At 41.4% G+C, this 27,343-nt stretch overlaps 1 long non-coding RNA gene across 7 annotated transcripts in view; it reads left to right on the forward strand.

The window, feature by feature from the left end:
* The window catches only part of LOC106824820 (uncharacterized), a 454,906-nt gene that overhangs the window by 396,478 nt on the left and 31,085 nt on the right, over positions 1-27,343 (forward strand). For 5 of the 7 annotated variants that reach the window (XR_011493359.1, XR_011493360.1, XR_011493362.1 and 2 more), the window contains 4 exons: positions 4-12,031; positions 16,900-20,334; positions 20,476-21,254; positions 23,020-23,132. This is a non-coding gene — a long non-coding RNA (uncharacterized lncRNA). The remainder of the gene's footprint in view (positions 1-3; positions 12,032-16,899; positions 20,335-20,475; positions 21,255-23,019; positions 23,133-27,343) is intronic. The other 2 variants (XR_011493365.1, XR_011493361.1) reach the window with 2 other exon arrangements.

The raw sequence follows: 27,343 nt of genomic DNA on the forward strand, positions 1-27,343 counted from the left end.
TAGCCACAGCCATCCTCATGCTCTGGGTTGCCCAGAAATTCCAAGAAGTTTTTTTCTGCCTCACTGACGGGAACAGACTGGAATGCACTACTGCTGATAACAGAAGAGGCTAAAGGCCATGGAAGCAGGCAGCCCCAGGAGCAAATCCTTACGCCACCACTTTCTGCTCACAGATATCGTACAAGTTACTTAGCCTTGGTCTTAGGTCACATTTCCTGGGAAAGAGAAACTGAGACTGAAGTTTGTGAGGAGGAGACTAATTGGGGAGTGAGCTCAGGAAGAACACTTGAGATGGGGAGGAAGGCAGGATTGTGCAGAGGGAGGAGCTGGGCCATGATGAAGTTTTAGTGGAAACCACCGGCAATCTCACAGGGACCCTGGAGCTGGGATGACCCTGCAGAGTTGTCCCAGTTGAGGATAAGTGATGGGGCTTTTGTACATCCATGTTGACTGGTCACAGATACAGACTGCCTTCTGAGAAAAGGGATGAGATGAAAGCTCTGTTTGGCCGAGTCTTGGGGCAGCAGCCAGAGCTCCTGGTAGCAGGCAGAATGGGTGCCTTCAGCCTGAGAGGGCACCTGGGTAGCCACTACACCTTTGCCAACATGCTCAATATATCACAGGATCAAGGAGGTGTCCTTGGTCACTTGACCTAAAATTGCAACCCCTTAATCTCATATTCCCTCTACCCTGTCTTTAATCCATAGTATTTATGGTGAACTGACATACTTCGTACTAATTTGTCTATTGTCTGTCTGGATCTGCTCTACAGTGTACTCCAAGCTACTTAAGAGCAGGGACTTTGTTTTGCTGGTGACTGTATGCCCAGTTCCTAAAACAGGAGTTGGCATGGAGTGAACTCTCAATAAATATTTAATTGAATGGAATAAATGAATAAATAAATATAACACATAGTGAGTGTTCACTATATGAGAAGCATTCAAGTTCTAAGCACTTGCAGTAAGTAATATTCACAACAACTCCATAGGGAGACCCTATTATTATCCCCATTTTACAGATGAAGAAACTGAGGCACAGAAAGTTTAACTGTCTTGCCAAGGCCATGCAGCTTAGATGTCTTATATTCAAGATCAGAAGAGGCAACAGGATTCATATTCCAAGGCGCTCTCCCTTCCTCCCTCTTCAGCAGGCCCTCAGTCAGAGCCAGCTATTCCTTCCCTTCCTTCCTTCCTCTCTTTGCTGTCTCCTGGAATGCTTGTATGGGAATCACAGAGTCGCACGCTTCAGATATCTGGGGTGAATCTTTGGTGTTTTATGCATTCAAAGGGTGAGAGCTTGGCTGAGCTCAAACTGCTGCCCTCTCTTCCCATTTTCTCCATACTGGTGCCTTAGAACCTGGTCAAGTCACACAACTTGGTATTTTTTTCTTTATTACTATTTCTTTTAACAGCTGTTGACAAATGCAGAGGCTATTATGGTTTATGGTGTTCCTTTGCATGCACCATCTCATTTGATCAGCTCAACAGCCCAGGGATATGGGCAGTGCAAGGATGGCCACTGCAGTTTATCGATGAGGAACCAGAGGCTCAGAGAGGTTGCGTGAAGCTATTTGGAAGAAGAGTTTCGTTTCTAGTTATAAGTAAGTCCTATTTTTCTCTGTTTTGCTCTTTCTTTTTCCTTATTGGGGGCTGGAGGGTAGGAATTAAGCCTGGAGCATTTCTGCTCTCCAGATTTAGTGAAAGTCACTTGGAACACTGGTGAGCATTTCTCAATGGCTTCTCCCTACTTGACAGATGAGGAAACTGAGGCACAAAGAGGTGACATGATTCCCCCAGGTTGTGTAGTGCCGTCACTGGAACTGGGATGTCATCTCAAAGCTCACGTACTCTTTAGGGCCCCTGCTGCCTCTTCCAAGTTCGGTGGGCGACTTCAAAGCTGCTTCTACATTTCCTCGAGCAATAATAGGGTTCATGCTTCAAATTAAAATAAAATAATACTAATTAAACATTAAAAAGCCAAGTTTACTTTAAATGTACTGAGGGTGCATTATCACACTGCCGGCCTGAGGAGATATTCAAGGAGATAGTCTTGGCAGAATTTACTCATTATAAAGAGCTCCTTTTATCCAGTTACATCAGCCAAATTTCACGGCATCTTTCAGAGGCCTAAGGAGCACAGGAACATGTATTCTCCTTTTGGAATTTAATCTAATCTTAAAGAAGTCCAGGTAGTCTTCCTGAGGCTGAGCTCCAGGCCACAGGCTCCAACCGGGAGAAATGTAGCTTGAAAGAGCCTGTTTTACACAGGCCAGTGGAATACTTTGTTTCTTTGCTTCTGAGCTCAAGGGCAGGTTTGAGTGGGCACCAAAGGTGGCTGTCACCAGGCAGGAAGTACACAGAAATATATATTTACTTCTTGAGAGAAATGATTAGGAGACTGAATGTCAAAGTTCTGTCTTCATGGTGGAAAAACTCAGGTCAGTTCCTGGGCTATCAGAGCTCCTCACGGCCATAGTTTGAGAACCATCACTCCAATCTACACAATGGTGGCTGTGGAGGTTTTAAGACCTGCACGCATCTCCTTCCACAGGCCTTCTGTCAAGAGGTGGAGTCTAGTTTTCCCTCTGCCTTGAAATGGGGCAGAAATCTGTGACTGCCTTAACCAATAAAATGCCGGAGAAGTGACCATAAGTGACTTCTGAGGCTAGATTAGGGACAGTCATACAGCTTTTCTCTGGCTCTCTCTTGGGACACGTGCTTTTGGATTGCGACCCTGAAGCTACCATGCTGGAGGGACCACATGATGGACCACATAGAGAGAGAGAGAGAGGTGCCTGAGGACCCAAGCTGATGTCGTGTAGAACAGAAATGAGCCTTCTCTGCTGAGTTTGGCCCAAATTGCACAATCATGAACTGTGTAGATTGCCATTATTTAATTAATTAATTAGTTAATTAATTTTTTGAGGAAGATCAGCCCTGAGCTAACATCTGCTGCCAATCCTCCTCTTTTTGTTGAAGAAGACTGGCCCTGAGCTAACATCCGTGCCCACCTTCCTCTACTTTATATATGGGACGCCTGCCACAGTATGGCTTGCCAAGTGGTGCCATGTCCGCACCCGGGATCTGAACTGGTGAACCCTGGGCCACCGAAGCAGAACGTGTGCACTTAACTGCTGTGCCACTGGGCCGGCCCCTGTCATTGTTTTATTTAAACATTACATTTGGAGTGATTGTTGCACAACAACAGATAATCATGATAATAGACAATGCCACATATGACAGATTGGAATGTGAGTCACAGTTCATAATATTTAACAGGTATGAATGCAATGTCTTGCATTTAGATTCAAATAACCATTTGCACAATGCATTGAACACAGAAGTTACTTCACATATACTTGTGGAATGAAGTGATGAATGAATCAGTAAAGAATCTTAGGGAACTCTCTCTCAGTAGAATAACACTTGGGGTTATAACTGACCACATTCTTAATTGGAGCCATCCATAGGATGAGGTTGTTAAAAACCTGTACAGTCCAAGTTAAAGGAATAAATGGTTTTCTCATCACCTGTAATTATTTGATCCTGAGGAAGTCTATGATAGCTTTGGGCATGGCAATTTAAATGGAACTGATAAACTGAATGGAGGCAAGGATGATGTGTGTGCTTGAAAACCTATTTCAGGAGAAGTTGAAAGATAATTTATTCAGCCTGAAGAATAGGAAGGAGACAAAGAAGTTGTTTCAAATCCTTGAAGGAGGTGACAGGGTTCTTTTCTGTTATCCAAAAGCACGATTGGAATAAACAGGCCAATGCTATAAAGCAGCAGGTGGCTAACTTGTTCAGTAAAGGGGTAGATAGTAAATACTTTGGGCTTTGGAAGCCCTGTGGTCTCTATTGCAACTTCTCAACACTGCCTTTGTAGCACAAAAGCAGATGTGGTCAATATGTAAACTAATGAGAATGGCTGTGTTTCAATAAAACTTTGTTCCCAAAAACAAGCTGTGGGCCAAGTTTGGCTCAGAGCCCATAGTCTACCAATCCTTGCTATAAAGAAATGGTCTCTTCTTCTTTGTAAGCCCAAGCTTCCTAATAAATAGAACCGTCAAACTTCAGATTTAATTGTCTTGGAGGAGAGTGCCATTTCCTTAATATGTTTAAAACAGGCTGGATGGACAGACTGGGCAAAAATATTTTTTCTCTATGTATATGGCAAAGGACTTCTATTGAGAATACATAAAGAACTCTTACAACTCAGTAATAATAATAAAATATCTGCCCTTCCCTTCCCATGGATATAAGTTTTGAATAGACACTTCACAAAAGAAGATATACAGATGACAAATAAGCATCAGATAATATACCGCACATAATTTTTCCTCAGGGAAACGCAAACTTGAACTACAATAAGTTACCAATATAATAATTAAAGTGGCCGAAATTAAAAAGACTGACAATATCAAGTGTCAGTGAGGATGTATGCAATAGGAACTCCCGTAGATTTGCTGGTGAAAGTGTAAAATACTATAGCCGCTTTCAAGAAGCCTTTGGCAGTTTCTTATAAAGTTAAACATTCATACAACATCCATTGGTCATTCTACTCCTAGGTATTTACCCAAGAAAAATTCAAACCTATGTCCACAAAAAGACTTGTACGCAAATGTTCAGAGCACCTTTGTTCATAACCGGCCCAAAGTAGAACAGTCCAAATGCCTGTTAACAGGTGAATGGATAAAGAAATGGTGGTAGAGCCATACAACAGAATATTACTCACAAAAAAAGGAATAAACTATTGAAACTCACTGTGACACGAAAGAATCTTAAAATATGAGGGAAATAATTCAGACATAAAATGCATACTTCAGTATTCCATTTACATAAAACTCTAGAACAGGGAAAATTAATCTATAATACCATCCCAAATAGTGGAAAGCAGATTAGTGATTGTCTAGGGCTGTGGCTGGTAGTGATGGATTTCAAACATTCGGGAAGGAAGTTTCTAGTGTCATGGACATGTCTTATATTGTGATTGTGGCAGTGGTTACGTGACTGCATAAATTTGCCAAAACTCACCAAACTCTGTACTTAACAAGGGTATATTTTACTGTATGCAAATTTTGCTGCAATAAAGTTTATTTAAAAAAAGTAGGCCAGATGGCCATCCTTTTGGATCCAATAATAATAATAATAATAATAATGATATTAATGGCTAATATTTATTGCATGCTTACACTATCCCAGATATTGTGCCAGATGCTTCGAATGCCTGGTTAATTTAATTCTATAGCTATCTTTTGAAGTAGTGTAGGAGTATCTCCATATTACAGATGGAAACCCAAGCTTTGGAGAAACTTAATTTTCTCGATGGCATGCACTGGTAGTTTGCAGAGGTGGAGTTTTTTTTTATTTTTTTAGAGATTTTCTTTTTTTCTTTTTTCTCCCCAAAGCCCCCCAGTACATAGTTGTACATTCTTCCTTGTGGATCCTTCTAGTTGTGGCATGTGGGACGCTGCCTCAGTGTGGTTTGACGAGCAGTGCCATGTCCACGCCCAGGATTCGAACCAATGAAACACAGGGCCGCCTGTAGCGGAGCGCCCGAACTTAACCACTCGGCCGCGGGGCCAGCCCCTGCGGAGGTGGAGTTTTAATCCAGATCTTTCAGATCCTCAAACTCCAGCTCCATTAGTTACAAAGCTGAACCACAGAACCTCAAAACTTTCTCCTAATTTGAGGTTCTAGGAATGTTTGAGAAAATCAGCTGTCTGACGTTGGACTAGCAGATAAGAATCATGTATTCTATTGCCTAATTTGAACATATTTCTGAGTTATTTGGGGAGTAGCACCAGTGCTGACCACTTAGACTCCTTAGAAAGATAATCTGAACGTCATCTGGAGCATGTGAATGCCAACTCTCAGGCTGAAAAATAAAATGTGGCTGTGTTTACTCTTAAGACTCATCTGGCTGTAACCTCATAGAGCATTTCTTAGGACATGTGGTGCAATGTTGATATATTGGTATCTATTTCATCCAAAAATAATTCAACTGGTTTTTTTCCTGATAACAATTTCTGGGATTTTTCATGACCTGGAGTGTCTATTCGATTAGAATGTTAAGTTTACAAGTGATTAAGAAGACTGACTAACTGAGAAATCAAACCAATCAGGGTAAGAATTGTGGATTACAAGGCAGGAATCTTCTCTTTTTCTCTGCCACTAACTTGTTAGGGCCTTTGGGCAACTCACTCTCCAGATTGTAGTTTCCTTATGTGCAAAATGAAATAAAGGATATTTAATAAGCTTTAATAAGAGTTTAATTCACAAACCTGACAGTAAATCTACTATTTCCACAGCCTCATTGGCAAAGAAGTGAACTGTATTAATCAGATCTACTGTAGCATCAAATAAACCCCAAATCAGTGGCCTCTAACTACAAGTTTTATTTCTTGCTTACGGGTCTGCTGGTCAGGTTCAGTCTGTGGGTAGGATTTTGTCTGCATGTCAGTTTCCAGAGTACTCCACACGTCTCTCATTCCTGGACCTAGGCTGAAGAAGCAACAGGCACTTGTACCCCACTTCTCGTGGTGAATGCAGGAGTGGCAGAGTGAGATTGGAAACACAGAAAGCTCAAAACTGACCTCCTGTCACTTTCACCTACAGCCCATTGGCCAAAGTAAGTTGCCTGGCCAAACTCAAAGTCATTGAGGCTGGGAGGTATGCCCTGTCTATGGTGGTGGTGCAAAGAGAATGAATATTTCCTGAAGAATAACATAATTTCCCAATGAGCACAACCTCAAAAACTTTAAGAAAATTCTAAGTAGCTCGTTCTACGAGTCAAAGAGTCTGCTTTCTCACTTACTCAGAGGCTGATTCACTGATCTCCAATCTCCTTACCCTCTCAGCCCCTCCCTGAGTTTTCTGGTTCTTAAGGGAAGACCTAATTCCTCTATTAGACTTGGAGGTCAAACTGTAGGTCCTTTGAGGGCTTAAGATATTGGTTTCAGCATTTCTGATCTTTCATGGGATTTAAGGATCAAAATATCATTTTGAATAACATTGACCTATGGTATTTGTAATCTTTTGTGATCTTGATAGAGTCAGGAAAATATTTTCGAATGAGAATTCTCTGATCAATGGCGTATGCTCTATGATACATCTTGCTCCCATACCAGCTGTAATATTCTCTCTGACCACATGGATTCATGAACATCAAACAGGCAAAATTAAGAGGTCTACACTGAATGAAGGACCCCTCCTTGCTGAACCCTTAGCTTTCTTCTGGGTAGGAGGAATTCACAGGCTGGCGGTGATTGAGCCCTGCCTTGGATGAACCACTTGTATTGTCTATTGTATTGGTTGAGTCAGGCTTCTGCCGCTGTAGCATGAAAGCGTCCATAGACAATATGTAACTGAACAAATGTGGCTGTGTTCCAGTAAAACTTTATTTACAAAAACAGGTGGTTGGACAGCCGTGGCCCAGGGACAGTAGTTTACAGACCCCTTCTCTAAATGGCAGTTCCTCAATAGCAGTTGGCACTATTCTGATTGAGACAGATGTGTACAACAGAGGATGATGGGTTTCCACCAAATTCTTTTCTTCTGGAAACTTGATGATATGTTTTTCCTGGAGAAGCAAGTCTTTCATTTAGTTATTCAACCCCTTACTGTATGTATATATATATTTTTTAATTAAAATTTTTTCCAGCTTTATTGAAATATAGTTGACACACATTGTATAATTTTAAGTTGTACAATTTAAGGTGTAATGATTTGATATTTGTATATATTATAAAATGATTACCACAATAAAGTTAGTTAATATTTTCTTTGAATAGAGCATAGTGTTTTGGTCAAACATACTTGTAATGTAGTGATACTTCCAGGCGTGCAGAGGAATGTTTGAGTTCTGGCTCTGCTACTACTGTGCTCTGTAATCATGGATGCATCTGTTTTCATCTCAGGGCCTTAATTTCTCCCTCTGTAAGACAAGAGGTGAGAATAATTGTCTTGAAGGTTCTTTTAACTCCAACCTGGCAGGAGTTTCGATGCAAATTTCTCTTGATGAGCTTGTTTGATGTGAAAGTCTCATGGACTCTGAGGAGAAAAGACACATATCCCTAGGTTTTGGGGGTTTAACATTCTTTTCTACTTGTGAATGGGGGAGGGGTTTGTGGGGAGAAGGTGGGCCGTGACACCAATGTGTTTGTTTTTATGTCACTTCATTTTGAATATAGTCAAGATTGACTGGGTCAGATAATATCAATACTCAACAGAATTTCCTAAACTGTCAAATAAAAATTAAAAATAAACGCTTTCTTTAATTCAATTCAATAACACATGCCAATAACCCACAAAGAGTAGTGTTAGGTGTTAAGGGGAAATTAAGGCTGAAGAACCCCAATTTTGCCCTTAAGAAGCTTCCCTCTTGTGGAAGAAGTCAACAACTGACTGTAAAACAAAACCATTTGGAACATATTCAGTAGAAAAATAGCAATAACCAGCCTGTCTTGAGTACTTATTATATGCCAGGCACTGGCCTAAGCATTTTATGTAATTTCTTTTGATTTTAATAATGACTCCATGAGGTAGATATTTCATTTTTCAGATGAAGAAACTGAGGCACAGCTGGGGAGTGGCAGAGCTGAGATATGAATCCCACAGCCTAGCTCTAAAGCTCATGCTCTTAATCACCTGCAATACTGTTTCCTGATAAGCCCCTGCCCCATGACATAGAAGAGGGGCAGAAGGAGAGACACATTGCAACAGAGACAGTAGTCGGTGGCAGAGCAATCCATAAAGACTGAGGATGCTTTTCATGAGCAGAGCAGGGGAAAGAGAAGAACACTTCTCCCACTGGGTAACATCATCCCCACTGTCACTGACAAGGGAATCTGTAAACAGAGATGTAATACGGTGTGCCTACATTTTCACAGAAAAATAACTAAAGCTAGGACTGGAGCCCAGATATCTTGCCTTTTCTTCAAAGCTTTCCCTATTTGTCCCTGGCTTCTCAAATATAAATAATCATTTGAGGGCCAACTCAAGATTTTTGACTCATTTGCATACCATCTGTCTTATTGTTTCTTTCATGTTTTCTTTGGAGTAACTCTTTTTTTAAACCAAAATGGAAATGTGACAGAAGAAAAGTTGATCTTCCTACTTTAAATGGAAAACAGGTATCAATTGTTATAATTATTTAAAACCCTCTTCTAAACTTTACAACAGAAAGATAGCGTTTACCCAGGCACCACCCAGACACCTCTCCCCGTGCGTGTGTGGTCAGTCTTGAAAGGCTGCCCCGACTTCCTGCTGACTTCACCTGTCAGAGACAGGATTTGAGTCGGCACTGCAGGTTCGGCGCTTCACTGCTCCATCTCGGGGCAACTTACCAAGTTAGAGCCTCCATGAAATAAATGTAAATTGTATACAAATGACCCAAGCCTTGATCCTGATGAAAAAACAACATGAAACTTCTGCCCTTATTTTCTCCTCTTGATAAACATAAATGGCCTAAAGATAAATGTCTTGGGGAAAAGAGTAGATCAGTGAATCTTTTATCCCCATCCCCAGCGTGTGCAGCATTTTTGACCACTCGCAGGAGTGCAGGCCCTGCATCGTGAGTGACAAGTACAGCAGGTCCTTGCCTTTGGGGATCATATCTGAGCCTGAATTTGGGGCTATAAACCTATGGAACTGGGCTCATGGTGGTTTGCCCACAACAATCTCTCAGTGGTAGGTAACCAGCTTGTGCCAAATGTCATCTGCGTGGATGCATTTGAGCCTCACCACAACTCCACAGGTGGACAGACTTTTTGAAATCCCCGTTTCACAGATACGGGTCAAAGAAGTTAAGCCATTTGCTGGGGTCACACATTTAGAATGAAGAGGCAACAGGTAAAATGGTGAGAATGCGGGACCCAGGGCCATGGTTTCCTTTTCTTTGGAGGGGCATGTGGAGAAGGGTCTGAGAAGCAGAGTCGAGGTGACTGTGAAAGCTCAGCTTAACTCTTGTGTCCGCCATTGCAAGTTAGGAGGGGATGTTTCTCAGTTAATGCTGATTTATGTGCGACTAACAGACAGGGGGAAAAAAAAGGAAGCCTGGTTTCTAATTTTACATTCTGTGGCACTTTACTAAAAAGCCCCTCAAGGTGGCCGGAAGTTGGAAGCCCTCAAGGTGCGAAGCCCTGGACAGATGCAAAGGTGCTGGGTGGGGGTGGGGGGGTCACTGAGAGATAATCTGCCACATGGCTTCTGGACTGGGTCTTAACTCTTAGCAGCAATTAAGGTTTTCTTCTCTCTGTCTACTTATTTGCATAATGTCATACCCATATGGTCTTGTTTTATTTACCTCTTCAAGGGGAAAAACTACTTTAGAAAGAGATGAAACCAGAAGCCTTGACTTTCAGAAGCCCTGCTTCTGTCCCTCCTGCTCTCTCACCCTGTCTCTTTAATTCTGTCCCATCTTTGCTTCTCTCTCCTGACATCTTGATTTTGATAAACCAGGAAGTTGCTTGAGTGATAGGATCCATTTCTTCCAGTGAACGGTTCCAGTGGGTGTCTTGTTGAGGGGTTTATTCCAGCGGCATTTACAGCCCGGGTGAGTTTAAGCGTGACCTATTCCCATTTCTTTCATGATGGAGGAAGTTTGAGAGGTGTACCAAGGCTAGTTCTGCTCAGAGAGATGAAAGGCTTGAAGTACATGCTGCTTTGCTGTTCTTCTGGGATTTCTGAAGAGTGATACCCTCAATTTTGCCATTTTAGGTGTGGATTTTGTAATTTACACACGGTTCTTTAATGTTCTTCAAGACAGAGTTTGCATCTTGTGTCGGGGGTAAGAGAGTAAATATTTCAACCTTCCCTTGTTCTTGAAATGATTCCGGCTGATTTGGTGATTCAGTCATGTCTTCTTGACTCTCTACACTATGGTGGTCAAATTCCTGACAAGTATTACACAACAACCAAAAAAACAAATAAATTATAAAGCTCTTTAGAGACACAGTTAAAGGATGATCCATTGCTCTTTAAAATCTTTAATTCCGTGTTTCTTTATTAAACAAGAATTTATTTTAGGTGCATGACATGCCAGGCACTGGGCTAGATGCCCAGGATTCAGAGTTGGAGAAGATCTAGTCTCTGTTTTGAATCTGTTCAGAGTTTGCTAATTTCACAACTTAGAGGTCCCAGCTACACAAGAGCTGTGGAAATGACAGAGCTTTAGGAAATATGTGAACTCCGTGAGACACTAAATGCAAGATTTTATTGGCATGTGTGTTTTTCTGGGAAGAGGGTTCATAACTTCCATTGGATTCTTGAAGCATTCATGAACAAAAATGCTTTAGAACCATGGCTTCTGCAACTGCAGTAGAAATTTTAGTTGACCTACCCCTGGTTATCTACAAGTAGGATCTTCACTCCTTGCTCAGCCCTGGTGGGTTATCTGCATTTGGGGCCTGGTCAGCTGGCCTTTAAGTCCATCTTCTGAGAGTAGACTTCTAAAACTGGGTCAATGTCTTTGGCACAGAGCCTTGTATCCATGAAGTTTTTACATTTTCTATAGCTCTTAGCTTTTGAATCACAAATAGGAGGTCCATGAAAACTGCATTGATTAATTATGCTCTGGTCTTGTCACCCAATTCTCTACTCAGCCCTTGCTTGTCTGCCATTCTGCTCCATCTCTGGCCACTGTGAAATATTCTGCCTCTCCCAAGGCAGGGTGAGAATAGAGAACATTCCTTAATTGGGGTGTGTGCACACACATGCTTACTCTGAAAGTTCTCTAATGCTCTCGCTCCTAATGCTTTGTTCCTTAACTGTCATGTGGAGAGAGGTGTTTGGACACCACATTAATAATAGCTCTTAGTATGTATGTGGCACATTCCATTTTCAAAGGCATTTATAAGCATTGAAAGATGAAAGTGTACACCACTCATCTTGGAAAAAAGGGAATGTTAATCATCACTGTGCTCATTCCTTGGAGATGGTCACAGAATCTGAGAGCTGGAAGGGATGTCAGAGGTCACTGGCTCAACCTCCAGTCCCTAAAGGAATTCTCTTTCCCTTGAAGCCCACCACGGGTGAGTATTTCCTACAATCTCTTTCTAGAGTTCAAGCAAACTCTGTCCTCCTGTAAATTTCAGTAATTCTCTCTCTCTCATCTATTTCTCCTTTTTTTTCTTTCTTTCTCTCTCTTTTTCTTTCTTCCTTTTTTTCTTCCTTCCTTCCTTCCTTTCTTTTTCTCCTTCCTTCCTTTCCTTCCTTCTTTCCTTCTTCCCTCCCTCTCTCTTACCTTCCATCCTTCTTTCCTCCCTCTCTTTCTCTCTTTCTGCAGAGCCCCCCTGAAATTACAGATACATGAACAAAATGGTGTTGTTTTAAGTCGTTAAATTTTGGATGGTTTGTTACATATTGAAAGATATCTGTCCACACCTGGGCAGACTGGGATGTCTGGCCACTGTACTTGTGACGTTCCAGGCAGTATAGTACCCTGCCGCCCTCACGTTGCACCCAGCCTTGAGTCACCTTTCTTGGCTGCCGTTCTCTGACCTAAAGCCACTGAGGATTTCAATTCCAAACTTTTCCTTCTCTGAGCTAGCAAAGCACCTTCAGATCTCGTTATTCTTGTAACTGCTGCTATGCTGGAGACGAGTGTATTCCACTCCCTAAAGTGCTGACCAAGAGAACTTTGAGCAAGCTGTCTTTCCTTTTTGCTGGATAATAGTTAAAATAAAGAGAATGTTTACTAAGTGCCTGCTACTTCTCAGGTGCTGTGGTGAGTGCTTTTCACCCACACAGTTTTCACCAAACACTATGAGGTAGGTGTATTTGTTATCTCATTTACAGATTGGGAAGCTGAGGCCCAGAAAGATTAAGTAGCTGTCTAAAGCTGCACAGCCAAGAAGGAATAGAATTAGGATTCGAATTCAGGTCTGTCTGGCTCCAGAACCACACAATTAATATCATGCTATTTGTATGGCACACAAAAGGTCTTTCATAATGATGATGCACTGCTTTCCACCCTTTTGCCCCAAGCATCCCTTCTATGCTTTTCTCATCATAAACTAGAATTTTTCTACCACATAACTATATTTATAAAATAGCTATTAATTTGTCTTCCAGTTTCTTAACTAAAGCTACTACTTTAAAAACAGTAAAATATTAGTTGTTGATATTTTACTAGCATTTGTAAAGTGCCACATATTATTTCATGAACTCCTCAATGACCCGGGAAGTTGATCTTATTGCCTCCGTTTTACAAATGAGGAAACCGAGTCCTGGAGGGGGGCCGAGTTCTCCCCGATCACACAGCCAGTCAGGAGCAAAGCTGAGATTTACACTCTGTCTGATTCCAACTCTATTCCTTTGAGCTGGCTCCTTTGACTTCTGATGGTCATGAAACAACCAATCCTTCCAAAATGAGTTATCAGAATTGCAACCAAAACGCATAAACCATTAATCTGTGATTAATCTGTCCATTTTGAAATAAGCAAACATGGCTTCTGGGCACCTTAACGGGAGAATCTTACACCTTGAGACAAATGAGGACTTTCTGATGCGAGTGTCTGATGCTGTTTCTAAAGCATCATGCCCCTGGTGACATAGGAGTAGGGTTGAAGGTGGGGTTGGTTGGCATTTTTTAGATCCAGAATTCTAGTGGTGGCTGTTCTAAATGGTCCTTTCTGAGTCTTGGTTCCAAGGAGCAGTTGTTCTAGCTGGTGCTCATCTTTCCCACTTGATATGAAGCTTCTTGAGGACAAGCTCCTTGATATTCCACAGACCCTGGGTACAGCGTACGGCATATAATGGGGTTTAATAGATGTCTTGAGCTGCTGTGGAATTATGGGAGGGGAGTTCAGAGACATCATTACTTGCCTGGAATGTGGAGAAGGAGAGAATGCAAACGTCCTAGACAACATGGACACAAAGAAGAAGTCTCTGGGGTAGGAGGAGAGGAAGTCATGTATGAAGTTGGGGTGATATAAAGACAACCTATGGGCACCTCCCTGCTCTGCCAGTGATTAGCTGTGTAGTTTTGGGTGAGTCCATTTGCCCTCTCTGAGCCCACATTTCCACAAAGGATGCTACCTGCTTATCTTTACGAGACAACTCTCATGAACACCATAAGGCAGAGCATACATGAAACATATGGAAAATAGTAAAATGATAGAAATACGATGTCAATGGCATCAACCACAGCAATGATAAGGAAAACTTCCTTGTGTTGATTCCCTTCCTGGCATTCTTCACACATTGTCCTCACGACAACCCTCTGTGTCATTATCTCCAACTTACAGATGAGGAAACTCTGAGATATTATCATTATTAATTATATAATTATCTAACACTCAAAAAAACCCTGACATTTGCTCAGTTTTCTGGGAGATGGAAGAGTGAGAGAATTGGGGAGCCAGATATGGCACCGTGTTGGCCAAAAAGCAACCGTTCCAGTTAAGTCTAATTCAGTTTGTGCTGGGAATATCCATGCAACATTAGATTCACAAGGAATTCTTTTAATTCTAACCAATATATTGAGGGATGATTGACCTACAAAAAGCTATACCTATTTAGTGTATACAACTTGATGAGTTTGGAGATAAATTTACATCCTTGAAACCATCACTACAATCCATGCCATAAACATATCCATCCCCTCCAAAACTTCTCTTCCATCTTTGTTATTTACTATGGTTTTTAAAAGTGATTCTTGAAAAGTAGACCTTGCTTTTCCAAGCAAACATTTTGCACGACCCATGGTCCAGGGAAACGCCCAGGACCTTCTGGAATGGATCCACGAGGGATGCCTGGATTGAATTACAGCAGCCCATTCTGATGCCAAGTGGCCAGAGTTTGGGCAACTCCATTACCTCATCCTCTTTGCTGTGTTGAAGAAACAAAGATAATGACACTTTCCCAAGGCTGGGGCTGGGTGAGTCTTAATTTGTGAGTGTTTGGAAATGGCTTTGAAGATGGCAAAGGTTATTTAAGTGTTAAGTATTATTATTTATTGTGGTTCCAAGTTCTGTTTCTCCTCCCCCTTATTGTCAGGCTACAAAACAATAAAAGACATGGAAAAAGAGCCTCTGAAGTATCCAAACATCAATAAATTAGGTAACTTTGGCCTGAGCCCTATGATGGTATCTGCAAACCTAGCATTAGCTTTGTGGCATTTTTGTGTGGGCCGGTGGTTGCCTAATTTGCCCTTAACTATGCCAGCAGCACCCTGGTGCAGGTTTGGCACACACAGGTGATGCAAGCACTCTTTGGACAGACCTGGGTTGCTGACATCATGCTTTGCTGTGTGCTCTTTGAGATGCAAAATAGGTTCTGGTGGAGCCCTGATCCTTTCATCATTGACATTTAATGGAAGAGAATTAACATTCATTGAGCCCTTCTGTGTGCCAGATACTTTTATGAACATGATCTCATTTATTCTCACAACAATACAGTGAAGTGGGTATGAATGGCCCCATTTTACAGATGAGGAAACTGAGGCGCATGGAAGTTAAACAATTTGCCCTTGATCATATAACTAGTAAGAGATCTAATTAGGGTTGAAATCCAGGACCATCTGGCTCCAAAGGCCACGTACTTTTGTTATATTAGACTGTAGGCAACATGCCCTAGCGTACTGTTCACCCCAATTCCCTGGTCGATTCCCCCAGTTCTCTGCTAAAGTCTCTTCAGTGTCTATCCTTTGCTTTAAATGGAATAAAGATCACACTCCTACTACGGGCCTGCACCATCTGCCTCTGGCTCCCTCTCCAGCTCCATTCAACCCCATGCTCCTTTATTTCAGTTCCTTGAACATGCCAAAACTTCCTACCTCTGGGGTTTTTGCACAAACTGTCTGCAAAAGTTTACCCTTTCCTTTTTCTCCAGCTATGTCTTGCTAAACCTTTACACAAAATTTTCTTGGGGATGTCTTCTCTGAAAATATGGATCAGTAGTTCTTCAAGTGTGGTCCCTGGACCAGCAAACAGCAGCATCACCCGGGAACTTGTGAGAAATGCAAGTTCTCAGACCTCCCCGGAGGCCTGCTGAATCAGAAACTCTGGACATGGGTCCAGCTCTCCAGGGGATTCTTTGCCTGCTTGAGTTTGAAAATCATCAGGGTTTCTTGAAACTGTTGACATTGTAGGGTATTTAGCAGCATCCTAGCTTTTACCTAGTTGATGTCAGTAGCACTCCCATTCATGTCCTTGCCTCCTTCCAAGTTGTAATAACCAAAAATGTCTTCAGACCTGGCCTGATGTCTCCTAGGGGGCAAAATTGCCCCTGACTAAGAATCACTGCGTTAGACTAAAGTGTGTTTCCCTGTGAGCACCCTAAACAATTGAGGTTATTAGTTAATAACTTATTGGACTCGTTTGTTTAAGGCGTGTCTCCAATGTCATATTTCCAGCAGCTAATACACAACTCGTTACCTAGTATGTTCTCAGGAAATACCGTTGTACTGACTAAGTGACCTGGCAAACTTGCACCACACCTCCTCAAACCCAGCCCTGTGTCTGAATTTTCTGGAAGAGATAGGGCTTGGGGGCCGGAGAGGGATCACAGGCAAGCAGGATCCTTCACAATTTGAAGGCAAGTCTCCTCCGTCAGAACCCTGGGAGCAAAGGGGATTTTCATGCCCAGCTGGACAGGAACTAAGTACTGGTTCTTTTAAAATATAGCAGCAGAGAATGTGATTAAATACAGGAGAAAGAAAAAAAAGTTCTCTTAGATGATGCAGAAGGCCCTCACCAAAGATAGGCTCAGTGCCACTGTCACCGAAAGAGAAACAAAACCACATTCTGCCGGCAATAGCAAAAAGGAGATTATTGGCAACAAGACTTGACCCAGCCTGCCTTGGAGTGGCTTAAGTCTTTCTGTCAGTGGTACATTCATATTAAAGAGGAGAGGAAAAGGCAGATTCTGATCCTTTTGCTGCTCTATGTTTCCTCAGCCTGAGAAATAATTTCTAGAGCCAGGGAAAGCAGCACTGCGGAATTGAGGAAGAATGGAATTCTCGCTTTCAATCCTCCTCTAAATTGATGATCAACGTCATCCTCCTGGCTCCGTATGAAGTGGTTGTGGACATGGAACACTTGGTTGGCTACACAGGCATCTGTCCTTCGTAGGGCTCACACCAATGCTGAGAATGATGCCCACCGAGTTTCACAGGAAATATTTCAGACACATGGCTGATGGCAGACTTCAAGTAACATGTAACTTAACAGATCCTTATGCTTTGGGAGTTGCAGTCGAGGTCTGAGAAGCCATAGACCTAAGATGCAATTTTTTTGAGTTTATCTGTATCTATATAAATACATTTTCTTTTTTTCTCAAAGAATATTTCGATTTTTTCTTGAAGAAATTTCAAAAAAGAGGAAGAAAAAATGGGGAAAAAAGACTTTTTTTCTATTTTAAAATTCATTTTTGTTTTATTTTTGTTACCAGACTGTTCCAGCAATTTTCTTTCCTGCTTAATGTTATCTTTTAAGCCTGTCTCCAAGTTTTTGCAAAATGACCATTTTCAAAGTGATACCTAAATTCAATTTCAATTCATTCCCAAATGTAAAGTCATTAAAATGCCCCCAAATTAGAAACAGAAATACAATAGTCTAGCCATTCGGAAAGTACATACTAATGTGCTCACTTAAAGCTAAAGACTGAGCTCACAATTACTTTAACATTAGAGCTCTAAAAAAATCAGTAATTATGAGTTTACTAATCCACAATTTGTAATGATTTGCATATGACTGGAGTGAAAGCATAATTTCAAACATCTTCATTATAATCTATATGCTAAATTGACTGAACCAATCCCATTGTTAGCATTTGCTGTCATAAATAGCTTTACAACAAACATGTCTAAGCATTATTTTTTTCTGCTATTAAGAGCATTTCCTTAGAAATGAGGTCAGAAATTCAATCATTAGTTCCAAAAATATAAGTGCATCTAACTATGACGAAATTTCCAATGAAACTGCTTTCTAAATTATGTTCCGGTTAGCACTGGGCGTATCTATTCAATTTAACCTTATCAGTATCAAGTGACACTTAAAAAAATACATGATGTAGAGGACTTCACCTCAGTGTTTGCATTTCTTGGCTAATGACTCAGATTGAAGGGGACAAGGTAGTCTGTGTATTTGGTTTGAGGCAGACATCCATACACTGGAGCATAATCCATCCATCTCTCACTCTGCACCCTACGACACCAAGAACAGCAATTCAGCTTTGATTAGAGTTAAGTTGTTTTTCTTCCAGAAACTTCTCTTTTATGCTTACGGTCATGAAATCTATCGTAAAAACTGGTAGAAAGAATACACTCCCCCCCTCCCCCCCCATAAATTCAAGTTCCCATGAGCGCTGGATGGCTCCTTGCAGGAGTTAAAGATAATTTGTAGGGATGCATATTTTCTTACAGAACCAAGTGACTGAAGGGAGTTGTAACCTGGTTTCAAATACTCTTGGGCTTCCTCACTCAGAGCTACTTTTTGTCACTGCAATTAGAGCAAGGGAGACTGGTTTTAAAGGCTAAGTGTAGTTGTCCAGTGAACAAATGATGGAGAAACACACACAGGGAGGGAGCAATTTCCCTTCATTTTCTTCCTTTTTCCATTCTTCCTTTCCACCTTCCCACTTTCCCTCCTTTCTATCTTCCTTCCTTCCTTCCTTCCCTCCTTCCTTCCTTCCTCCCTCCCTTCCTTCCTTTCTCTCTCTCTCTCTCTTTCTCTCTTTCTCTCTTTTTCTTTCTTCTTTCATTAGGCATCTATTTAGTCTGAGGTAGAATATATGGCAGATAGAATTTCATTAGGATAACGAATACTACAATATCACTATCAGTAGCCTTGGCTTATTGACTGGTTAGGGTAAAACCCAAATTGGCTGGACTGAATGAGGAATGCAACTTTTGGTAAATAAAATTTAAAACCAATTAGGGATATTTTGGTGATTTTTCTCTCCTTCAATTCTTGTTGTTGAAACTCTTCTTTCCCCCCCTGAAATGCATCTCCTTGTTTTCATGCTAGGAGGAGGAGTCCTGTCATGGCAATTAAGTTTTCTTAGATAGAAAACCTTACAAAATCTTTATTCTGTATAGTGATTCTTGAAAAGGACTGAAGATGCAGTTATTAGGGAGGCGCCTTCCTTCTCCAGCCTCCAGGACATACTCTGAAAACTGCCATTTTGTTGTTACTGTGCAAACGTTAACTCATTTCCCTACCGTGACGGAGACTAACTAGCAGCACAACACACCTGTTTCCTCTTCTTCCTGGGCATGCAGCCTACATTTCCCAGCCTCCTTTGCATTTAGGTGTGGTCATGTGACTGAACTCTAACCAATAGAATGTGATCAGAAGTGATATGTCCCACTTTCTAGTCCAAACACAAGGATCTCTCCATGGTCTCTTCCATGCTCTTTCCAGTCTATCAGCTTGGTGCAGACACAGATAAGCCATTAACCTTGGGACCTCTGGGTTGACGAAGATGGAGCCATGAGATGGAGAAATCTGTTTCCTGGAATCAGAAAGAAGGCCCCTTGCTAATCAACACCACCCATCTTGGATTTTATGTTTGTGAAAATTTCTAATGTGTTTTGGATATTGTACATTTTTTAAATTTGTATGTAATAGCAGCTAGCGATATCTCAATTAATGTTCTTATCACTTGCTAATAAAAGTAAAGTTGAAACCCAAATTTCAGTTAACCAATGTTTGTGATGAGTTGACTTCCAGGGAATCAAAGTTTTCTTACAATCAATATAAACAGAGTTCTCTCCCAGAGAGAGGGAGTGGGGTGGGTAGAGGGCAAATATCCAGGAATTAAGAAAGAGAAATAGACCTTGCCACATTTCTCTGAACAAAAGAACTCAACAGAGCAATAAATGACATCCCAAATATACAATGGAAATTGTTCTCCCACGGATTGTTGCTAAATACCTCCCAGTTTGTTTGTCTGGGCTGATGAGGTGCTTTCTGCACTGGGTGAGTTACTTCTTTCTTCTTTGTGGATTGATTCTCTTGCAGCTCCTAAAAACGTTTATGCCATTCATAAATATTATTTGACTGGAGGTAGTATATATTTAACTGGGGCTCATAAATATGCCCTTAAGTTTTTTTTCTTCGGTGTTCTGATTCTTTTCTATCTTCCCTATTTCCCATCACCCTTCTGAGACCCTAAGTCAAAGTAAATTTACGTATGTATATTTACATATTTCATGGCTGTGTTTCTTTATCAGAAGGAACCCTGAACTGGAGCCAGGAGGCCTTATTCAAATCACTGCCACTAACTATACTTGTGACTGGTCAGGTTGATTTCCCATCTGTGTGACGGGAGTCAGAAAACAGTGGGAGACTGTGTTCTCTGTGCAAAGCCTGCCCAGCGCCCAAGAAATGTGAGTCCCCTTTTCGTAGCATGCCTTCCAGGTACGACATTCCATGACAAAGTGATGTAAACTGTCCCTTTTGAACTTCATTCCTAAATCTTCCTTCTCCATTTTTTTCTTCTTCCTTCTTTTTCTCTTGTTATCCTGGAGGGATCATTCAGTGGTGGAGCCGGAATGATGGATATGCCAGGGTGGCTGAACTGTTGGCTCATCTGGAATTATCCAGATTGTGGGCTACTCAATCATGAAACATTCATTGAGCATCTAAAATTTGCCAGGTACTATGCTAAGTGGGGTGTTTTTTTAACCTAATTTTTACTGTGCTATTTTCCTTTTTACACAAACAACACTGGCTCACTGTAGTCTTTTCTGAAAATATTTTTAATAATAATAATAATAATAATAATAAATAATTTATACCTCCACTTTCTAGAGGCTACTACTACTAATAGTTGGATGTATATTTTTTCCAGAGTTTTTACTATGTAAATACGTACTTTAAAAAAGAGACTATAAAATTATATGCACATCTTGTTTTATAACCTGATTTTTCACATTAATAATCTGTTGACTTTATTTCGCTTTCTCTTCACTGCTGGCTGGTTGGAGCGGAAGAGGTGATCTTTCCCGCGTGTGATGTAAATTCATTGCAGGATGCATATACCAGAAAAACGCTACAAGGGGGCACTCCAATGGACTCTAAGCTCAAATTCAACATTAAACCAAAAGGAGGTGAGGGTGCAAATGATGTCCGAAAAGGTTCTTATTTTGAATCATTTACTGGAAACACCATGGTCGCGTTAGAAACTTTTTTGTGAGTGAGAAGAAAATTGCAAGACTGACCAGATTCAAGAGTGAAACTCATCTGTGTCAATGTGTGTTGGCCCAAGTAGGACACTCATGCAAACACACCGCCCTTTTACTAACAAGTAAGTGTTTCAGATGCAAAATAAACATCTGAAGAATTTCTCATGTTTTCCTAAACAAAACAAGGGTTAGCTTGCTCATATAGAATACTCTCATCAAACCAGAATCTAGCACTTATTATTTAGAATTTTCAGATGTTAATGTTCCAGGTGCGATGTGAATTATTTATTCTACATTATATTATTTAAAAAATGCCGTCCGGTAGAAACTTTTGCTCCCGTTTTAACGTTGAGGAAAGTCAAGCTCATAAAGATTAGGGGATTTACCCAAAATCAAACAACTAGTAAATAGCAAATCCAGGAGGCAAACTCTATCTCTCTGACTCTAAAGTTTGAGTTCTAAGCCTGCCATGTGTTGCTGCCTCTGCCGTGTGAAAAGGACACAAACTATATTGAATGAATAAATAAATCAACTTATCTTACTGATGAATCTTAATAAATGTTAATTGACTGAGAAACCACAGCTCCTTCTAATTTTCCCACCAAATTTGATTCTCCACACCAAATGAGATACCAAATTACATGTAATGAACTTGCTGACCAAACTACATCTCCAAGGTTTTGAGACCAGCTGAACTCTCGTGGGGCGAGCAATGAGACTGAGTGAGAAATCATTGGAGACAATCCTCTCTCACCACATTTTCCCCTTCAAGTTATCACTGAGGCATCAAGCAAGGGAGCACTCCTTCCCAGTCTTTGTCGTCCAGCATCAAGTTGGGGCCAAGAGACCAGGATTTAGCACAGCACTGTGGCTTAGAGCTTCTTGACTCTGGCTATATCCGTAGACCCATTCATTTAACTCAAAAGTGAGAACATTGGTTCAAACATGGCAGAGTAGGGGTTTTTGGAGGTTCTTTACTTTCCTTTGACTCTCAATAAAAACAACAAAGAGGGGGGCTGGCCCGGTGGCGCAGTGGTTAAGTTCACATGTTCCGCTTCTCAGCGGCCCTGGGTTCGCCTGTTTGGATCCCGGGTGTGGACATGGCACCACTTGCAACGCCATGCTGTGGTAGGTGTCCCATGTATAAAGTAGAGGAAGATGGGCACGGATGTTAGCTCAGGACCAGGCTTCCTCAGCAAAAAGAGGAGGACTGGCAGTAGTTAGCTCAGGGCTAATCTTCCTCAAAAAACCCCCCCAAAAACAACAAAGAAACAAAGAATGAGTAAATACTTCAAAGATATGAAGGAGGTGCCAAAGATCAACCTTGCAACTGCCAACTATGGTGATGTCTGGGCTAAGAAGAGGAAGTAATCTTATACCTTGGCCTTGAACAGACTGACAGTTACTCAGAAAGCACTGTCAATATCCCACAAGGCTTATTCCACCAGCCTTTGAATGAGTCACGGAAGTAGGGTCATGGAATGGTCTTGGGAGATGTGAAACCTGTCTCTCTCGAGCCTCAATTTGACTCTGCAGAACAGTATGGAAGAGAAGCCATGCCAATGAGCCATTTCTACTGTCCTCGATTCTCCTGGCCTAGCAAGACTGATGATGTGCTTTTGTTTTATCAATACCTACAATAATGCCTTGCTCATAGTAGGTTTAATGATCTGAAGGAATCCAAGGCTTAAGTGTGGTAGACAGTGCTGAAGGGCCCACAAGCCCACGTTAAAGTTTGTGCTCAGTTTCAACCTCTGGCTTTAACTTGTCAGGTGATGTGAGGTTTGTCTGAGTCCCCTTCTAGGCAGCGCTGTCAGGGATATGAAGAGTGAAGAGTGTGAGGTCACTCCTTAATTCTCACATTCAGAGCCTGTGTTCCTCTTACAGGGTGTGTGAGGCAGCTGATCTCCTGCTCATCCCCCAGTTATATCTGTGGGCTTTGTGGTGAATGAACATGGATAGTCATTTCATCTCCTAATCAACAAGAGAATGAGTACTGGGTATGTCATCCCCCTTCTGACGTCCTCATATGTAATTGTCCTGAAGGCTTGGAGGCCCTTGTGCAGGAAGAAAGCAGCTCAGGTCTCACCAGGGCTGAGTATCATTGAACCTCTTGTGATGACTCTCTCTGAACCCAGGGATGTCTGGAACATGCTGTCATTGGCTCCAGGAGACTTGCTGGAAAACTTAGGGGGGCAAGACATCTTTAAGTATTGGCCATAGTGATAGTTTCCAGAGGATTAGACACCAGGCTAATGGGAGCCTGTTTCTCCTCAATCTATTCTTTTTCTCCACTAGCAGATGGGAGGATGCTCTGCTTCAAATTTATCTCTGGGTACCATCCAACCTCTATTCTGACCCCTCCTATTCACTCTCCTCATGGTGGCTTAAGGGATCATTCTTTCTGGGGATCAAAACTATTCAATAACAATAGCTAACTTTCCTTGACAACTATTTCCCAGAAGCTCTGTTAAGGGTTTTACCTGTGTTATCACATTTAACTCGAGAAGGAAGACAAAATTTTTTTTCTTTAGGACAAATGAGGCACAGAGAACCTAAATAACTTGCCCAACGTCACAAAGCTAGTGAATCCTAGAATTAAGAAATGAATGCTTGTGGTTTTTCAACCTTAACCCGTACTCTCTCTGCCCAGAATAACTCTGATGGGGAAACTTCAGGAAGTTGAATAAGGATTTTGGGGGTCATCTGTGCCTTCCCAACACCACCAGAGTGAGGGGACCTGGGCTTGAACTCTACATTCTCCTTGTAATAAATATGTGATTTGGAGAATTTCTTTCCTTTTTCGTTCTTTCTCTTCCTCTTTCTTCCTTTCTTTCTCTTTCTTTCTCTCTCTCACTCTCTCTCTTTCTTTCTTTCCCTCTTTCTTTTCTTTCTTTTGGAGTTTATGTCTCCATCTCTAAATTGGCACAGGGGAAAATAGGGTCTGCCTATATGGTTGTTGTAGGGGTTAAATGAAAGGATAAATGTGAATAGGCCTCTCCAACGTGTCAAAATTCTGAGGAGGAGACACTAACCCACCCACTAACCCACAATTTTTTGGTTCTTAAAAAAAGACAAGGTGTTATAGCAGCACAAATGGACATGTTTCCTGGAACTGGCAAACTTTTCTTTAACCACTGCATTAATGGAAACGTTGGCCCTGATCATATCAATGGTTTTCAGGGTGCTCTTTGGGGTGAATTGACCTACAGAGTGGACATCAAGACTGGACTTTGGCCATTGGCAGATGACAGTGGCTGGATAGCCTGGAAGAAGTCTTTCTGTGTTTGCCACATGGATGAACTTCTTATTTAAAGTGATAAAACCCAGGAGGCAAGAGCTTGCTGAGTTTGCATATTAGTGGAGACTCAAAAGACAAAGAAGAGAGTTCATTACACAGTAGGCTAGGAAAAATGCTTGGGGGAAGATGACAGAGAAAAGAAGAGCTGGGGAGAAAGAAAAGGGAGGAAAGAATATGGACAGACTGAAAGAAGAGAAGAAATTCAAGAAGAGAGAAAATGACTGAAAGAGAATCCAAAATAATACAAAAGAAAGAAAGAGAGAGAGGGAGGGAGGGAGAGAGGGAGAAGGGACAGAGAGATGAGATGAGAGGGGGATTGAAAAAGAAGAAAAGGGAGACAATGAGAACACAATTTTATAAAGAACCTACTGTGTGTTAAACACTATGCTAACTGCTAGATGGGGGAAGTTCTTTAACCATGGTGGATCCTTCCTGAAATCCCTGAAGGATAAAGCTCAACCATAGCTATAGAATCTTTATCTTGCTGTTAACACCTTGAACTTCAAGCTGGCCTTAGCTGATGTGTGTAGAGGTGATTCATTTACAGACCTAACTGTTTGAAGTAGATTGAATCTATTGAATTCTCCTTTATCAACTCTATTTCTTTCATCTTCATTACCTATTTATTTAATAATATTTATTGAACATTATCTAGAGATCAGGTATTATTCTAACAGTTTTAATAATCAATGAAGAGACTTCTGAGATGTTTTCATTCGTGTGTGTGTTTATCATTATCATCAGCAGCATCTATATCATCATGATCATATCTTTATCATCATTTCATCATCATCTTTTAGTACATTCATACACTGAGAGTTTGCAAACAATTTTTATATCAATTATCACATTATGTGCTCCCAGTACTCCTGATGAGGCAGAGATTGCTCTCTCTACTTTGAAGACAGGAGAACTAAGGCTTAAGGAAGGTAAATGACCACCTACACGTCACAAAATTTATAAGTAACAGACATGAGACTGGAATTCGTCCTGACTCTTCATCCAGCTCTTGCCACTGTATGCATGGGAGGTCAATGTTGCTGGCATAGACTAAAAAGGGATTAACACACTATACTGCTAAGAGATGATAGTGCACAGTGATTGAGAGGAGACATGCATTCAAATCTGCATCACTTCTTAATTGTTTGACCTTGAAGAGTGACCTATCTTCCCTGAGTCTCAATTTTCTCGTATGTGACTTGGGAGTTATAATAATATCAACCTCACTGAATTGCCAGAAGGATTAAATAAGACAATGCATAAAAAGTGCTTGTCCAAGTGCCTGATACAGAATAGGCACTCAATAAATGTTAGCTATTATTATTGCAAACTCTGTCACGCTTTCTTCCGGACAATCAAATGTGGCAGAGAGGGCAGTTCAGGACACATGCATGTTTGTGTCCTCAAGTATCCCATTGATTGAAGACTCTTGTTTGCCACTCACCCTATTGGGCACCAACCAAGGGCTCTATGGGAAGCCAATATTTATTCCAGCCAATGAGAGTTAGCTGCCACTTGACTTAACATTGTGTAGGGGGTTCGACCCATGCTTGTTATACCTCCCTGGGGTCATGTGCCACCAGGTCAGGGTTCTTGAAGATCTTCTCTTTCCTGAGGATCTGAGAGTCAGCAGGCCATGGGAAATGGCCCAAATGTCTTGTGCGTGTTTGTGTGCTGTGTAAAAACATATTGGAGATGGAGTTGGTCAAGGAGAGAGGAGAAAGTAAGTAGTGTGGGTGGAGACCAAAGGACCACAGGATCTTGGCTTTGTGAATCAATGAAGTAGCCCTGTCTCTTGAGAAATCCTTACCCTTGTGAAACTGACCTTGATATGACATTGGAATGGATCAGGGATTTGGGGTCAGACAGATTAAGACCTTATATATAAATAGAATTTAATTTGTAAAACTACCTTATGGAGTGTCTGTTATTGTCTTTTTTATTAAATGAGGAAACTGAGGCTCACAGTGTCCATTTGAGATGGTTTGAACCTAGTTTTGCTTCTTCTCTCTCCCTCAAGATGATGTTATCTAGTTGTGTGCCAAACTTTCTATATATTAAAAAAGCCAAGTCTTTATTCCTGGCCTTGTCCTTTCCTTTGAACTCTGGATTCATGTTTCTAAATGCTCACTTGACATTCTACATGGATGTCTAACAACCATCTCTAACATATTGTGTCCAAACACAGCACTTTAATTTCCTCCCCAACACCCCCAGCAACTTGCTCTTCACCCACCCTCCACATTGTATTGATTGACACCACCATGTATCTAGTTCCTTAGGCCAAAACCTAGGGGTCTTCCTGGACTTCACCAATTCCCTTATCCCCACAACCACTGTGTCAAGGAGAACTCTTTCCACCCTGAAAACATTTTCCAGATATGTCTGCTTTGCTACCAAATAAACCAAAACCATCCTAGTCCACATCCATTCCTCACCCACCTTGACCACTGGGATACCTTCTGAACTGGTTTCTCACCTTCCTTTGCCCCTTCAATCCATTCTCTACACATTAGCAAGTAGATGTTTTCCCCGATGAAAACAGGCCCTTTCTCTGGTCTGCGTACCATGCTCAAATGCCTTCTCTAACACTAAAAGTAAAATCTAAGCTCCTTGCATCAAGCTTACAAGATCCTTCCTGATCTGGTCCTTGAATACATCCTGGATTTCGTCTCCTTCTACCCTCTCCCTGGCACACTGTGACCCAGCCAAACTGGTTTCCTTTATGTTCCTCAAACATCCCGAGTTTTCATCAGTGTTGGGGGATGCACTTGCTGTTCCCTCCACCTGGTTCCTTTTGGTCTCAGATCTTCACATTGTCAACTCCTTCTTACATTTCTGCTCAGTTCAAACATCACTCTCTCAGGGCCAATCTTGTCCACTCAACCTATTACAGACCCTCCACCTGAA

The sequence above is a fragment of the Equus asinus genome, chromosome 12 (assembly GCF_041296235.1).
Source record: "Equus asinus isolate D_3611 breed Donkey chromosome 12, EquAss-T2T_v2, whole genome shotgun sequence".
In the NCBI taxonomy this organism is placed as follows: domain Eukaryota; kingdom Metazoa; phylum Chordata; class Mammalia; order Perissodactyla; family Equidae; genus Equus; species Equus asinus.